This window comes from Zalophus californianus, chromosome 15, assembly GCF_009762305.2.
Source record: "Zalophus californianus isolate mZalCal1 chromosome 15, mZalCal1.pri.v2, whole genome shotgun sequence".
Lineage (NCBI taxonomy): Eukaryota > Metazoa > Chordata > Mammalia > Carnivora > Otariidae > Zalophus > Zalophus californianus.
In genome coordinates this window covers 9,157,480-9,173,456 of record NC_045609.1, presented here as the reverse complement: position 1 = coordinate 9,173,456, position 15,977 = coordinate 9,157,480, and the positions used below count along the sequence as shown (strand labels likewise).

Here is a 15,977-nt window from a genome sequence, read left to right as displayed (position 1 = left end):
CATGAGATCGAGGAATGTGATCCTCTAACCTTGTTCTTTTTAAACGTATTTTTGTTTTCTAGGTCTTCCGGAACTGCATTTTTACCCACTCTAAGCTTTTGTCACCTTTTACCTAAAGCTGAAATAGTCATCACTATTTTGCAATAAATCAGTGACTTTTAAACCACCCAGCATAGAAGTTGGTACTAAAATAAGCAGAAGAGGGATATTTTGCTGTAAATTTTTACTATTCTTCCCCCAGTTCTTTAGAAGGTCTTCATTATTACAGGATTCCATGATTCAGATCACCAGTGTCTTATCTGACAGACGCTGTGGCCAAATTTAAAGTGGCTGCTCACATCCCTTTGATTTCTCGGAAGTGTTAGCTAACTCTGAATGCCACGAGGGAATTAGGGTTCCCCAAACCACTCAAGCATCAGACCCACCTAGAGGCTGCTCTTCAGCTATGTTTGGGCCTCACTTCGCACCTCTGTAGCGGTGTGCATATATACACACACACAAGGGAGTCTGCACGCACACAGAGGGTGAGGCCCCAAGCCCGGGACTGCCCGACATTATTAACCCAAGTCATGGAAAATTGAAGAGAAACTGGTAGAACCCAGCCGGGCAGACCAACACGTACCCCAAAAGAAAGGTAGACTTTGAACAAACTGTTAATCCTAAAACAGTGCTCCATCTACCCTTAATTCAGCTTTGAAAACAGCTATGCACGATACCAAATCTGCCTCATACCCACATGAATGTTTTGAAGCCAGCCTGACTATCAGACAGACAAAGGGCCACCTTTGTGGCCCTGACACTGTCCCCCCCCCACCCCATTCAGTGACAGTTTTCTGTCACTGTTTCCATCTGCTACATATAATAGAGATCCCAAAATAAATGATTTATACAAAAATAAATTTTTTCCTCTCATATGTAGGTCTGAATGTAGGTAATCCATGAGATCCTCATAGCCCAGGCTCCTTCTACCCCACACTCTATCATCCTTCATGTGCTCATCCTCATTACTCAGGAGGGCAGTCAGGGCTCCAGCCATCATGTCTGCATTCCAGAGAGCAGAACGGAAAAAGGAATCAAGAAGAAAAGGGCACACCGCATAAAACATCTCTCTTTTAAGGAAGGATTCTACCAGCTATTACATGATGCTGCTGCTTACATCCTATTAACTAGAATTAGCCACTTGGCCCGAATGAGTCACATGGTCACACCCATGACACACAATGGGAGCTGGACATTTCATCCTTATTCTTAGCCACCAGGCTCCTAGCTGAAGTAAGGCATTTCATTACTGTTGAAGAAGAAAACAGTGAATAGTGGGAGAAGCTAGTGGTCTTAGTCACATATAGTTAAAAAGATATAAATCCAGGGGCACCTGGGTGGTTCAGTTGGTTAGGTGCATGACTCTTGATTTTGGCTCAGGTCGTGATCCCCGGGTCCTGGGATCGAGCCCCGCATCGGGCTCCCTGCTCCGCGGGAAGCCTGCTTCTCCCTCTGCCGCTCCCCGCCTCCCGCTTGTGTTCCCTCTCTTGCTATGTCTCTATCTGTCAAATAAATAAATATTTAAAAATAAAATAAAATAAATAAAAATGAGCACTTGCATCGTGAAAATGAAGTCACTTAATCTTGCTCTGATGGGAGAGGGAGAAGAGCCTGACATTTTGTGAACATTTCTTTGAGTACGAAAAATTCACTGACCAAGAAAGCAGTCAGACTTTTTTCCCCCTCTAAGGAATTTATCGATTTTGTTTAAATTTTAAAATATACTGACATAAAATTCCAGAAAAGGACAACCACAAACTGAGGTAAGGGATTTGGGTCCAGAAGTGGGAGCACCTCTTCCCGCAGGTCATGATGTGCGGAGCTGAGACCGCTAGTCAAGAGGTGTGGTTTCTAACTTCCCCTGGTGGGGGACGGGGTGCTGGCTTAGGTAACAGACGGTGACTTCTCACTGGAGCAACTACTGTGTCTGGATCTCTGCTCTTGGTAGGCTGCCCATCAATTTCAATTCTAGGCACACCTTATGAATGAATCACCCATCACCACACATCCCTGGAGGTCCCGTTCCGTATTCCCATTCTAGTCCCCTTATTGTGTGAAAGCAGGTTTCCTACTCACATATCCTGGTTTGAAACCAAGACTTTTCTTTCTCTCTCTGGATACAAATAAAACCAAGGAATGAGAGAGGCTTTGGTAGAATGTGGGTATGAATGCCCAATGCATCTGGAAAGAGCTCCACTGTGCCGCCTTGCTCCTGGAGCTTGGTGCAGGGAAAGAGCCCTGGCCTTGTGCACACGGCGTCCATTCTTCTTTCCTTAACCTCAGAGATTCAGTTTCATTCAGGGTAACCATTCACCAAGCGAAAAGCCTCTAGTTCCCCACCTCTTGCAGCTAAGAATGACCACGCGAAGTCCAGGCCAATTTGATGTGAGCAGAAGGATTCTAGGGGGCTTTGGGGAGGCTCACACAGCTACGCACCCCTTAATCCTTCCCTCTTCCTCCTTCTCGCCCTCTGAAATTCACAGACAGAACACCCCAACAGAGGTTTTCCTGCGTGAGGTGGCAATGCCAGTGTTGGCCACCAGGGGGCACGCGGTGTCCCCGTTCCCCACCCCCTGCCCCCCGCAAACCCCACCCCTACTCGGGGGTAACTGAAGCCAGCGCAGCCGCACCCGGAGGTCATTCCGGCCATTCTCTGGTCCCAGCCCAACAGGCACCTTGAGTTACGGGCATCCATGTGCACAATCCGAGCTGATCCGAGGTGGGGTGCGGGCTCCAAGATCCTCTCGGCTATTCCTTTCCGCAACTGATTGAGCCCCGATTGAAATGCTGAAAAGGGCGGACGGGGCCCTGCCCTCCGGGAGCTCACATCCTGGGGGGGGGGGGGGAATGGACTGCACCACAAAAACAAATGCACGCGAAAGAAAAAAAGACCGAAAGCCGTATTTAAGTAAAGCACGGTGCGGTGAGAGAAGGCTGGGCGCCACAGGTGACACGGGAAGTGACATTTAGGCTGTGACCGCGAGTGACGAGACGAAGAAGCCGGCCTGAGAACGGTGCGCTGGGAGAAGGCTCATCTGTGCAGAAGTGAGTGTGGCCAGAGAAGCCACGAGAAGCGCACCAGCGTGGCTGGCTGGTCAGTGGGAGAAGACGAGAGCGGGAGGGAGGCTGCGGGCAGGGCTGGGGTCTGACACACCGCATGGATGATCTAGTTCTGTGCGGAAAAGCTCCCCCAAATACAGGGGCTGGCAACGACAGACATGTATATTGACGGGTTCCGTGGGCCAGGAATCCCGCTGGCCCTGGGAGCCTCTCCCCTGAGAAATCTCAAGAGGCTGGGGCTCGGGTCTCAGCAGAGGCTCCGAAGGGGCTGGACGACAGCCGCGCGCACTTGGGGGTGCCGGCAGGACTCGGGGTGGACCGAGGTGCCTCTCAGCTGTGGACTGCAGGAACCTCTCCGAGCACAGCCAGTAAAACGTCTGCTTCTGCCTCAGAGTGAGGGATGTGAGGAGAGAGAGAGAGAGAGAGAGAGAGAGAAAAGAGGCGAGAACACGAGAAAGAGTGAGCGAAACAGAACTCAAAAGTCACCTCCAACTCTTGGAAGCGACAGCGCATGGGAGAGAGGTCACTGAGTCCAGTCCACGCTCACGAGAAGGGACTTCGTAAGGGATGTGTCCACGAGGAGGTGGGGATCGCAGGGAGCCACTGAGGCAGAGAAGGGGAAGGCCCCAAAAGGTTCAGTGCCTTGCCCAGAACCCCAGGAAAAAGGTGGAGCCAGGTGTGAACCCAGCTCTGTCCTCCAAGTTGGGCCCTGGCTGCACGCGGGCTTTCTCAGGGGACTCTGGAAAAGACTGTGTTAGTAGAAATGGGGGGAGGGAGGCACTCGGCAGCCTGGATGGGCATTTAGCAGTCCTGTCCACACAGCATCTGGGGCAGAGGGAGCTGGGGTCACTGACATGCTGAGTTCACACCTACACAGTTTCTGAATCTAATTAATCATTGGACAGTTGGGAAAATGAGGCCTGCAGAGAGGCAAAACCAAGGAGAAATAAAGACTTTCCCAAACAAACAGAAGTTGAGGGAGTTCATTGCCATTGCACCTGCCCTACAAGAAATGATGAAAGGCGTACTTTAAGTGGAAATAAAAGGATGATTTAACATCATAAAACATATGGATATGTGTGTAAAATTCATTGTTAAGAGTAAATAAATAGAAGTCATATTCTTCAATGCTGTGATGGTACATAATTCACTTATAAGTCTACTTTAAAAGTTTAAAAAATGCATTATAAATAAACATAACTGCAATAATTTGCTACTGGATGCATAATATAAAAACATATAAATTGTAACATCAATAACCTAAAATGTGAGGAGGGTGGGGAGTAAAAGTGGAAAGTTTAGGAATGCTATCAAAGTTAAATTCTCACCAGCATAAAATAGAGTATTACATGCATAAGATCTTAAGAAAGTATTCCATACATGGCCATCCCAAGAAGAACAAAGGTGGATACACAGCTATAATAATCCCAGCACTGTGGTACTGCCATAAAACACACAGAGAGACCAGTGGAACAAAAGAGAACCCAGAAATAAACTTAATACTCACAGTCAAGTAACATTTGACAAGACAGCCAAGAACACTCAATGGAGAGAAGACAGTCTCTGCATTTAATGGTGCTGGGAAAATTGGATAGTCACATGCAAAAGAATTAAACCAGATCTCTATTTTTTTAAAAAAGATTTTATTTATTTATTTAATTGACAGAGAGAGAGAGACAGCGTGAGAGGGAACACAAGCAGGGGGAGTGGGAGAGGGAGAAGCAGGCTTCCCGCGGAGGAGGGAGCCCGATGTGGGGCTCGATCCCAGGACCCTGGGACCATGACCTGAGCCGAAGGCAGTCGCTTAACCAACTGAGCCACCCAGGTGCTCCTCAGATCTCTATCTTAAACCACTCAAAAAATTAACTCAAAATGGATTAAAGACTTAAATGTAAGCCTGAAACCATAAAACTCTGAGAAGAAAACATGGAAGAGCTTGTTACCATGGGTCTTGGAAATGATACCTTTTATATGACACCTATATCAGAAGCAACAAAATCAAAAAATAAACAAGTAGGACTATAACAAACTAAAAAGCCTCTGGACAATGAAAGAAATAATCAACAAAATGGAAATGAAACCTACAGAATTGGAGAAATTATTTGCAAACCACATATCTGATAAGTAAGGGATTAATATTTAAAATATGTAAAGAACACAATTCAACAGCAAAAAAAAAAAATCAATGTAAAAATTGGCAAATAACCTGAATAAACATTTTTACAAAGAAGATACAGAAATGGCTAACAGGTCAACCTCACTATTTATTAGGGAAATGCAAATCAAAATCACAATCTGCTAGAATGGCTACCGTCAAAAGGACAAGAGCTAACGGATGCTGGTGAGGATGGGGAGAAAGACCCGTGTGCATTGTTGGTGGGAATATAAAATGGTACAGTCACAAAGGAAAAAATAAGCGAGATTCCTCAAAAAATTAAAACTGGAACTACCATATGATTCGGCAATTAAAAATTTAGTATGTACCCAGGGGCGCCTCGGTGGCTCAGTCAGTTGAGCGTCCAACTCTTGATTTTTAAATCTTTTAACTTTTTTAACTAAATCTTTTAAATCTTTTAACTCTTGATTTTGGCTCAGATCATGATCTCAGAACTGTGAGGTTTATTACTTACAAGTCCTAGAAATTACATGTACACCTGAGGCCACACTTCAAGGTTGCAGGTGGGGGAGGGGAGCTAGAGTTCTGCTTTTATTGGAGTCCAGGGTGGGGGCCTAGGGTTTCGTGGGCTCACTTTTTATTGGTAAATTCTAAACATAACAGTGGAAATCTAAAGCATGGAAAGAGAAAAAAACAAGTGGCCCAAATGGTCAGTTACCAAACCAACAGTGATAAACACAGGAGCCTCGGGGGTGGGGTGCAGGCCAGACTTGAGAGCCACTTCGGAATGGATGCCTCTTTGGAGTGGACCCTCAGCAATCAAAGCCTAAGTCAGGTGCTTGCATTACAAACAGAGAAAACCCAACTGTCCAGCCTTATGCTCCAAGCACCCTTACAAATACATATGATTTTAAACACTTCTCTACATTCAATACAAAAAAGATATCACAACCACTCCCTGAAATAACTTTTCTCAAAGTAGAATGCAAGCAGCACTCTTAGAGCCACTCTTACTACATGTGGTTTTAAATTCTCTTCAAAATGCCTTACAGGATGGATAGTACATCCGCGCACTGAAATAACAATCCCCTCAATGATGGATTTATATATCACTCTAACAATGCTCTTCACTGCATGTCTGTTCAAACACTTCTCTATATAATTTACAGAATGGCTAAAATATCAATTTCCTAATACATCGTACTCAAAGTCACATTACCCCTTATAACCATTTTTATTACATGTGTTTCAAACACTTCTCTAAATGCATTCTGAAAGATTATCACAACCGTTCCTTGAAATAACATGCTCCTCAAAGTAACGTACGCCTAGTACTACAACCATCTCTATTACTTTTTAAAAAATTCTCTTTATGTGTCACAGATAAAGCTATCATACCATCCCCTTAAATAATAGTCTTGGCAGTGTAGGTTACATGTGCCCTCAGAAAACCATCATAATTACATAGTTTTAGGCACATCTCTAAATGCATTCCAGAATGTCTATCACATCCTTTCCATTAAACAACACTCTTCTGTGGTAGAAAACAGTTTCCACTCTTATAAACACCTTTATTCCATGTATTTTTGCCCCAATTTTAATGAGATATAATTGATACACAGTACGGTGTAAGTTCAAAGTGTAACATATCACAGTAAGTTAACATTATCACAGTAAGTTAACATTCATCATCTCATATAGATACAAAAGAAAAAAATGTTCCTTGTGATGAGAACTCTTAGGATCTACTCTCTTAACAATTTCCATATATACCATACAGCAAAGCTAATTCTAGTCATCATATTGGACATTACATACCCAGTACCTATTTATAACTTAGAGTTTACACATTTTGATCACCGTCATCCAGTTCTCACATCTCCCACCCACCACCTCAGGTAACCACAAATCTGAATTCTTTTTCTATGAGTATGGTTTTTTGTTTGTTTGCTTGTTTTTTAGGTTCCACATGTAAGTGAGATCATGCAGCATTGGTCTTTCTCTGTCTCACTCACTTCACTTAGCATACTGCTCTCAAAGTCTAAGTTGTCACAAATGGCAGGATTTCCTTCTTTATAAGGCTGATTATGCCCCTGTGTGTGTGTGTGTGTGTGTGTGTGTGTGTGTACCACATCTTCTCTTTCCATTCATCTGTCAATAAACACTTGGACTGTTCCCATGTCTAGCTATTGTAGCTGATGCTGCACTGGACATGGGGGTGCAGATATCTCATTGATCATGTTTCCTTCACATGTGTTCCCAGAAGTGGAATGACCTGATTATATGGTAGTTGCATTTTAATCCTTGTGGAACCTTCAACCTATTTTCCACAGTGGCTGCACCAAGTTACAGTCCCACCAGCAATAAAAAAGCTTCCCTTTTCCCCACACCCTTGCTAGCATTTTTCTCTTCTAATCATTCTAACAAGCAAAAGATGTCTCACTGTGGTGTCCATTTGCATTCCTCTGGTGACTGGTGATATTAAGCACCTTTTTCATGTACCTGTTAGCCATTTGAATATCTTTCTGGAAAAATGTTCAGATCCTTGGCCCATTTTTAAATTGGTTTTGTTTTTTTACTGTTGAGTTGCATGAGTTCTTTGTATCTTTCAGATATTGACCCTTCATCAGATATACGGTTTACAAATATTTTTCCCATTCCATAGATTGTCTTTTCATTTTGTTGATCATTTCTTTTGCTATGCAGAGCTTATCAGTTCGAGATAGTCCCGCTCGTTTATTTTTTGTTGCTTGTGCTTTAGGTTGCTTTACCAAAAACAATCATCACCAAGACCCATGTCAAAGAACTTTTTATCTATGTTTTCTTATAGGAATTCTATGGTTTCTTGTCTTGCATTTAAGTCTTTCATCCATTTTGAGTTCGTTTTTGTGAGCAGTGTAATATAGGGTTTGTTTCATTCTTTTACATGTGAATGTCCAATTTTCCCAGCACTATTTATTGAAGAGACTGTCTTTTCTCCATTGAGTATTCTTGGTTCCCTTGTCAAATATTAGTTGATGGTGTAGGCATGGGTTTATTTCTGGGCTCTCGATCTATTTGTATTAGTCTATATGTCTGTTTTATGCCAGTACCATACTGTTTTGATCACCCTAGCTTTTTTTTTTTTTAAGATTTTATTTATCTGACAGAGAGAGAGACACAGCGAGAGAGGGAACACAAGCAGGGGGGAGTGGGAGAGGGAGAAGCAGACTCGCCGCTGAGCAGGGAGCCCAATGTGGGGCTCAATCCCAGGACCCTGGAATCATGACCTGAGCCGAAGGCAGCCGCTTAATGAGTGAGCCACCCAGGCGCCCAGTGATCTCCTTAGCTTTATAAGATAGCTTGAAATCAGGAAATGTGAACCTCCCATAGGATTGCTTTTGCTATTCAGGGTCTTCAGTTATTCCATATAAAATTTTGGGATAATTTTTTTTTCTACTTCTGTAAAAATTTCCATTGGAATCTTCATAGGAATTGCACTGAATCTATAGATGGCTTTGGTTAATATCGAGATTTCAAAAATATTAATTCTTGTATCAATGAATATGGAATGACTTTCCATTCATTTGTGTTTTCTTCAATTTCTTTCATCAATGTCTTACAGTTTTCAGTGAAGAGACCTCTCATCTCTTTGGTTAAATTTATTCCTAGGTATTTTACTGTTTTTCATGCTACCATGTATAGCAGAGTTTTCTTTTTGAAAATGTGTTTTTAGTGTATTGAAATGCTGCTAATTTTGTATCCTGCAACTTTCCTGAAATCATTGCTTAGCTCTAACAATATTTTGGTGGAGTCTATAGGATGTTCTCTATTTAAAATCATGCCATCGGCAAACATAAGACAGTTTTGCTTGTTCCAATCCTATTCTGACACCTTTTATTTCTTTTCCTTGCCTAAGTGCTCCTCCAGTATTATGCTGAATAGGAGTGGTGACAGGGGACACCCCATCTTCTTTCTGATCTTAGGAGGGAAGCTTTCAGACTTTCACCATTGAGTATGATATTAGCTGTGGGCTTGTCATATCCAGCCTTCTATAATTAATTTGTTAGGAGTTTTTGTCAGGAACAGATGTTAAATTTTGTCAAATGCTCTTTCTACATCTATTGAGATGATCATATGATTTTTTTCTTTTGTTCTTTTAATGTGCTCTATCACCCTTCTTGACATTCATATGCTAAATCATCCTTGCATCCATCCCAGGGATAAATCCCACTTGAACATGGTAAAAAATCCTTTCAGTGTGCCACTAAATTCGGTCTGTTGGTATTTTATTGAGAATTTTTGCATCTATATTCATCAGAAATTATTGGCCTATGGTTTTCTTTTGTTGTAGTGCCCTTTTGCGGCTTTGATGTCAGGGTAATGCTGGCCTCAGAGAATGAATTAGGAAGCATTCCTTCCTCTTCTGTTTTTTGCACTAGCTTGAAAAGAATAGGTATTGCTACATTCCCATATGCTTTGGTATGTTGTCTTTCTATTTTCATTTGTCTCAAGATACTATTTTACCCATTAAATTTATTTTTTTCATACACTGGTTTTTGAGGGAGTATTATTTAATTTCCATGTATTTGTGAGTTTTTCCAGTTACCTTCCTGTTATTTTTTTAAATTCATACCATTGTAGTCAGAGAAAATACTTGGTATGATTTCAATCTCCTTGAATTTGCTAAGACTTGTTTTGTGGACTAACATATGGTCTACCCTAGGAAGTGTTCCACGTGGGCTTGAGAAGGATGTGTATTCCGCTATTGTTGGATAGAATGCTCTGTATATGTCCATTAAGTCCATTTGGTCCACAGTGATGTTCAAACCTGCTGTTTCCTGGTTGATTCTCTCTCTGGATGATTTATCCTTTTTGAGAGGGGGGTATTAAAGTACCCTAATATTATTGTATTGCTGTTTATTTTTCCTTTTAGCTCTGTTAGTTTTACCTTATGTATTTAGTTGCTTTAATGTTGGGTGCATAGATATATACAAATATTATATCTTCTTGATGGGTTGATGCGTTTAGTGTTATATAATGAACTTTTCTCTTTTTACTATTTTTAAAGTTGATTTTGTCTGATGTAAGTATAGCTATCTCTGCTATTTTGGTTACCATTTGCATGAAATATCTTTTTCATCCCTTCACTCTCAGTCTGTATGTGTCTTAATGCTAGTCTCTTGTAGGCAGCATATTGTGAGATTTTATTGTTTTATCCATTCAATCATTCCGTGTCTTCGAAGACGCCGTCTTTACATTAAAGTAGTATTGACAGGTAGGGACTTACAATTGCCATTTTGTTCATCATTTTCTGACTCTTGTAGAGTCTGACTGTTCCTTGCTTCTTATCCATTTGTGTTTTGATGTCTTTTGGTCAGTATGTTTTGACTTCTTTATGATGTTCTTCAGTATAAATGCCATAGGTTTTTCCCTTGAGGTTACCATGAAACATATAAAGTATCTCAAAATGGTAAGTCTATTTTAAACTGATAGCAACTTAAGTTCAACTGATAACAACTTTAACTCAACTTGATTGTTGAACTGACTTAAATTAACTTAAATGTTGACTTAACAGATTTAAGCTTTATACTTTTACTTCTCCTCTCTCACACATTCTCATTATTGATGTTAGAGTTTACATATTTTTATACTGCATACCCAATAAACAGTTATTGTATTCATGGTTATTTTTACTATTTTTTTTTAACTTTTAAACTAGCATTGTTAGGGAAGTATGTACCACCACAGAATAAGCCTAAGATCACACACACACACCAAAAAAAGAGCCTTGCAGGGCTTGGAGCTGGTCCCCCTTTCACCCAGTCAAGGGAGCTAACGTATAGCCCACACCTACTCCTGAATGTAGATGCCCACCCCACCTGATGAAAAAGCCTGACCTGAGCACCTGGGAAGCTGCCTAACCCAACGGCACTTGAGTGGAGATCATGGCCAGCAGCACTGCACATCTGCAGTGAGGATGCTGGCTCCATCTGGCCAGGAACCTGGGACACAGTTCTGCCTGACCAGCTCCCCAGACAAGAGTTTTGCCAGCCTGGAGGCCCTGCCTGGGCAGGGATGCTACTCCCCTGCTCTGCCCTATCACTGAATACAACCTCCACCTATTCTCACTGCAGAAGGTAGAACAGGCAGCTCAATAACCTCCTCAGGAACCCTTCACACTCAGCATACCATCCTCAGTCCACCATCCACCTCTGCGAGTTGCAAGACAGAACTAAGTGCCAAGTCCAGACATAAAACATTTCAGCTGGGCAAGAAAGAAACCTTTCCCAGAAGTTTCCAGAACACTTTGCAAATAACTCTGGTGAGAACCAGAACACGTGCCGATCCCAAACAACTCTCTGAGAGGAGTCTTTTGTGACTGGCTTACTCCAGTCAACCTTTGCCTCTGAACCTTCCCAGGCTAAGGTGAAAAACAAGTTAATGCTCTGCCATCAAAAGAAAATGAGTGTTTGGTATAAAGAGTCTGTAAGAACCTATCAATTGTTTGGAAGTTAATTTAAGAAATAACAGCTAACACATGCACAGCTCTTATTAAATTGCCCCTATGAGCAAGACACTATAAATGTCCCCATTTTACAGATGAGAGTCTGAGTACAGACAGTAATTTGTCTCAAATCTATTAAGTGATAGAGCCAGACACATCATAAGAACCCAGGCAATCTGATCTCTAATTCTACAGCCTCTCCTATACTGGAGAAGAAATGAATAAGAGAAAATATGTATATACATCATAATACAAATGTAGATAGTTCCTGTTATACTGGTGCTATGCAACTCATACCTAAGTAGATTTCTCATTGGAATATTTCAGCTGGATATTTTCTTCATATAATGGAAACCCATAGTGTTTGAACTCAAGTAGTACTGTCCACATCTGCTTTCACTAATTAACTTGATATTGCTTATTTTTTTAAAGATTTAGAGAGAGAGAACACGCATGGGCAGGGGAAGGGGCGGAGGGAGAGAGTGAGAATCCATAAGCAGAATCCCCGGCTGAGTGCGGCACCTGACTCGGGGCTCAATCCCAGGCCCCTGAGATCAGGATCTGAGCCGAAACCAAGAGTTGGATGCCCAACTGACTGAGCCACCCAGGTACCCCGATATTGCTTATTCTGTGTAATTAGTATTTTCATTACACCTATTGGTGGACCCTGAGGCAGGTAAAAACTTCATAGACACAATGTTTGAATTCTTTATTGAAGAATTAATACAAACACTGGCCATATCCACTTTTATATGCCAGGAAACTGTGAGAGAACACGTAGGAGATATGGTAAAATTGTGGAATATTTCACTTAACATATTTATTGAATAAGATAAATTGGTTAGCTTTTAATAAGGAACACCATTGTTATCTGTCACATAGTGAAGGGAACAAAATATTTTACGTAGTAAACTCACATAGATATGCACTTATTACACAGGGATTCTTCACACACATGCTCACTGCTGTTGTCCTAATTATTCATCTTGTGCTGTGTTTTTAAGCGACATGGGAAGCTGTTGGAGGAATCTTAGCAGAGAGTGAACAATGTCAGACTTCCTGCTTTTATTAAGGAACATTTACACTCAAACATGAATATATATAAATAATTCACAATAAATTTTGTAAATTGAATATACCTACAATCGATATTGAGATAAAAAGAATACTATTAGTACCAGAGAAGCCCCCTTAAGTCAATCTCTGCAACCTGCCACCATCCAGGCAACCACCATCCCAACTTCTAATACCATGTATTACATTCGCCTGCTTCTTGAATGAAAAAACACAGCACTTAGTCTTCTGTGTTGTTTCTTTTGCATGCACACAATTGTGGTTCATTCATTCCTACTGCTGTAGAATACAGCACTGAACGAAGAGCACAATTTATGCATGCATTTCAGTGTTGGTGCCCATTCATGCTATTTCTACTTCTGGGCTATTGAGAATACTACCACCATGATCATTCTTTCAGGAAACATATATTTCTGTTCAAGATACATCCAGAAGTATAATTACACAGCCAAAATTTACATGTACGTTCAGCTTTAGTAGAAAGAGTCCATTTTTCCAAAGGGCACAACTTACATTCCCACCAAACTTGTATTAGTCCCAGTTGCTTCAGATCTTCATTATCAGTTGGTGTTTTATCACTGTAGTTATTCTGGTGTGCAGTGGTATTGCATTTTTGTTAGAATTTGCTTTTCCTTGATGACTAAAGAAATTGAGCAACTTTCCACATTTACTGATCATTTAAGTATACTCTGTGAATTATGTTCAATCTGCTGCTCATTTTTCTTTTTCTTGCTGATTTGTTGGAATTCCTTCTATATTCTGTAGAAGAGTCCTTGGTTTGAGATATGCATCGCAATTATCTTCTCCCAGTCTCTTAACTCCTGTTTTTTGGGGGGGTTTTGTTTTTGAACAAACAGCAGTTCTAATTCTAATGTAGTCGAATTCACCTATGGTTTTTGTTTCTTGTTTAAGGTGTCTTAGCCAAAGCCACGATGCCTACCTGTATTTTCTTCTAAAAGTGTTACCTTTCACATTTAGATGTACAATCTATACGAAACGAGTTTCTGTGTATGGTGGGTGGCTACAAAGTGTTTCTCTTACACATACAGAGAGCCAATTAACCCAGCACCATTTATCAAAAATGCCATCTTTTTACCACAATATTACACTGTCACCTTTGTCATAGATTAATATATCGGGGACTGTTTCTGGACATTGTTTATGCTTCTGCCTATACCACTGTCTTGATATCCAGCACTCTAAGTCCTGTAGATTTATTTTTCTATTTTCAGGTTGTCCTTAGATATGGTTAGTCATTGCATCTGCATATATATTTTAAATTCAGACTTGCTAATTTCTAATTAGCTGCTAGATGGTTTTAGGGTTGCACTGAATCTACCATCCAGTTTGGGGAGTGGGGGGAATGAGTCTTCAAAGTCATCAACACAGTGAGTATATCCTTCCATTTATTTTGGTCTTTAACATCCCTTAATTTGGCAATGAAGTTTTTGGATTTCTAGAACTTACTGTTTTAGGACTATTGTAAACCTAACAGCAATGTAACAGTAGTTAAAGTGTACATCTTGATATAATTTAATACACCTGTATAAGCATCACCACAATGTAGTGAACCTATCCACCCACAGGGATCACTGCCTAATGCCCACTGACATGAAAACAATTATTTCCTAGATTTTATGTTTCCCTTTTCCCCGTGTTTTTAGGCAGGCAGGTAAATCTGGTCTCTGCTACCCTATCCTGGGTGGATAAAACTTCCCTGGTATCACTTATTTTCTATTTGTAGTTTATATATAGAAACAATTTTTGTACAGTGAGTTTGTTTAATCACTTACTTCTAATAACGTCTCCATAGATTTTTTTCACATTTCTATGCAATGATACCACCTACCAATAATGAGTTGTGCTTCAGTCTCCTCAGTTTTATGCCTTATACTTCTTTTTCCTTTTTGTCTTACTGATAAGCTAGAGCTTCAGTCCTATGTTAAACAGAAGCGGTAATAAGCATTCTTATCTCATTCATATCAGGAAAAGATATCTCAGTATTTGTCTACTTGGTATGATGTTTGCTGTATGTTGGTTTCCTTGTTTTTGACGAGCTTTCCTTCCATTCCTAGTTTTGCTGTTTTTTTAACCACAAATGGGTGTAAAGTTTTATCAAATGTTTTCTGCATATATTGAAATAATCAAGTGGCGTTACTTGCTTTTTCCACTGATGTGGTAGGTTATGTCAATTAACTTGAACTTTTAAATATTTATTCTGAAATAATTTCACACTTACAAAAGTCACAAGCTTAATACCAAAAAGACTCCCATATCCCCCTCACTCCGATTCCCCTAACTGCACTGCGCCTCCTACATCTGTCCCTCGCATACTTGCACTCACACACACAAATTACTAGACTTTCTCTAAAGCATCTGAAAATAAGCTGCAGACATGAGGCTCCATTACCCCTACCTACTCCAGGGTGTATCTTCCACAAAGGCACCCAACAATCATCCAAGTCAGGAGATAAACACTGATATTATTTTGCCAACTGTTCTAACAAAGTCTAGTCTTCCTTTTTGTTATTTTAAAATATCTCCAGTCTCGGAGTACCTGGGTGGCTCTGTCGGTTGAGAGTCCAACTCTTGGTTTTGGCTCAGGTCATGATCTCAGGGTCATGAGATCAAGCGCCACATAGGGCTCCCCACTCAGCAGGAAGTCTGCTTGAAGATTCTTTCCCTTTGCCCCTCCCCCTACTCACGCGAACACTCACTCTCTAAAATAAATAAATAAATCTTTAAAATAGATCAGTCCCCTCCAATCTGGAGTTTTCATGTCCTTCACATTTTTAAAGACAATAGGCTTTGCATTCAGTAAAACAACCTTTCAAATGGGTTCACCTGATATCTCCTCCTAAGCAAACACAGGTCATGTTTCTTGGCAAAAATACCACACAGATGATGCTGGCTCTTCTCAGGGCATCCCATCAGGGGACACATCATGTTGACCTGTCCCACTCCAATGGTGAGGTGATCACCTCATCATGTTGGTGTCTGCCGGGTTTAATCATAAAATCACCACTTTCACCTTTGCAGCTGATTAGTATTTTGTGGGGAAATATCTGAAGATTATGTTAATATATTCTTCATCAAACCTCTACCCACGAACTCTAGCCTATGTTGGCAACTACCACCTAAATCAACCACCACTCTGATGGCTGCCATGGTGTTTTCCTATTTCCATTATTCTCCCTACAT

General features: G+C 41.0%; 1 protein-coding gene across 1 annotated transcript in view; it reads right to left on the bottom strand.

Moving 5' to 3' along the window:
* LOC118356334 (zinc finger protein 37A-like) overlaps nucleotides 1-15,977 on the bottom strand; it is a 62,932-nt gene that overhangs the window by 20,223 nt on the left and 26,732 nt on the right. The gene's annotated exons all lie outside the window — the stretch shown is intronic.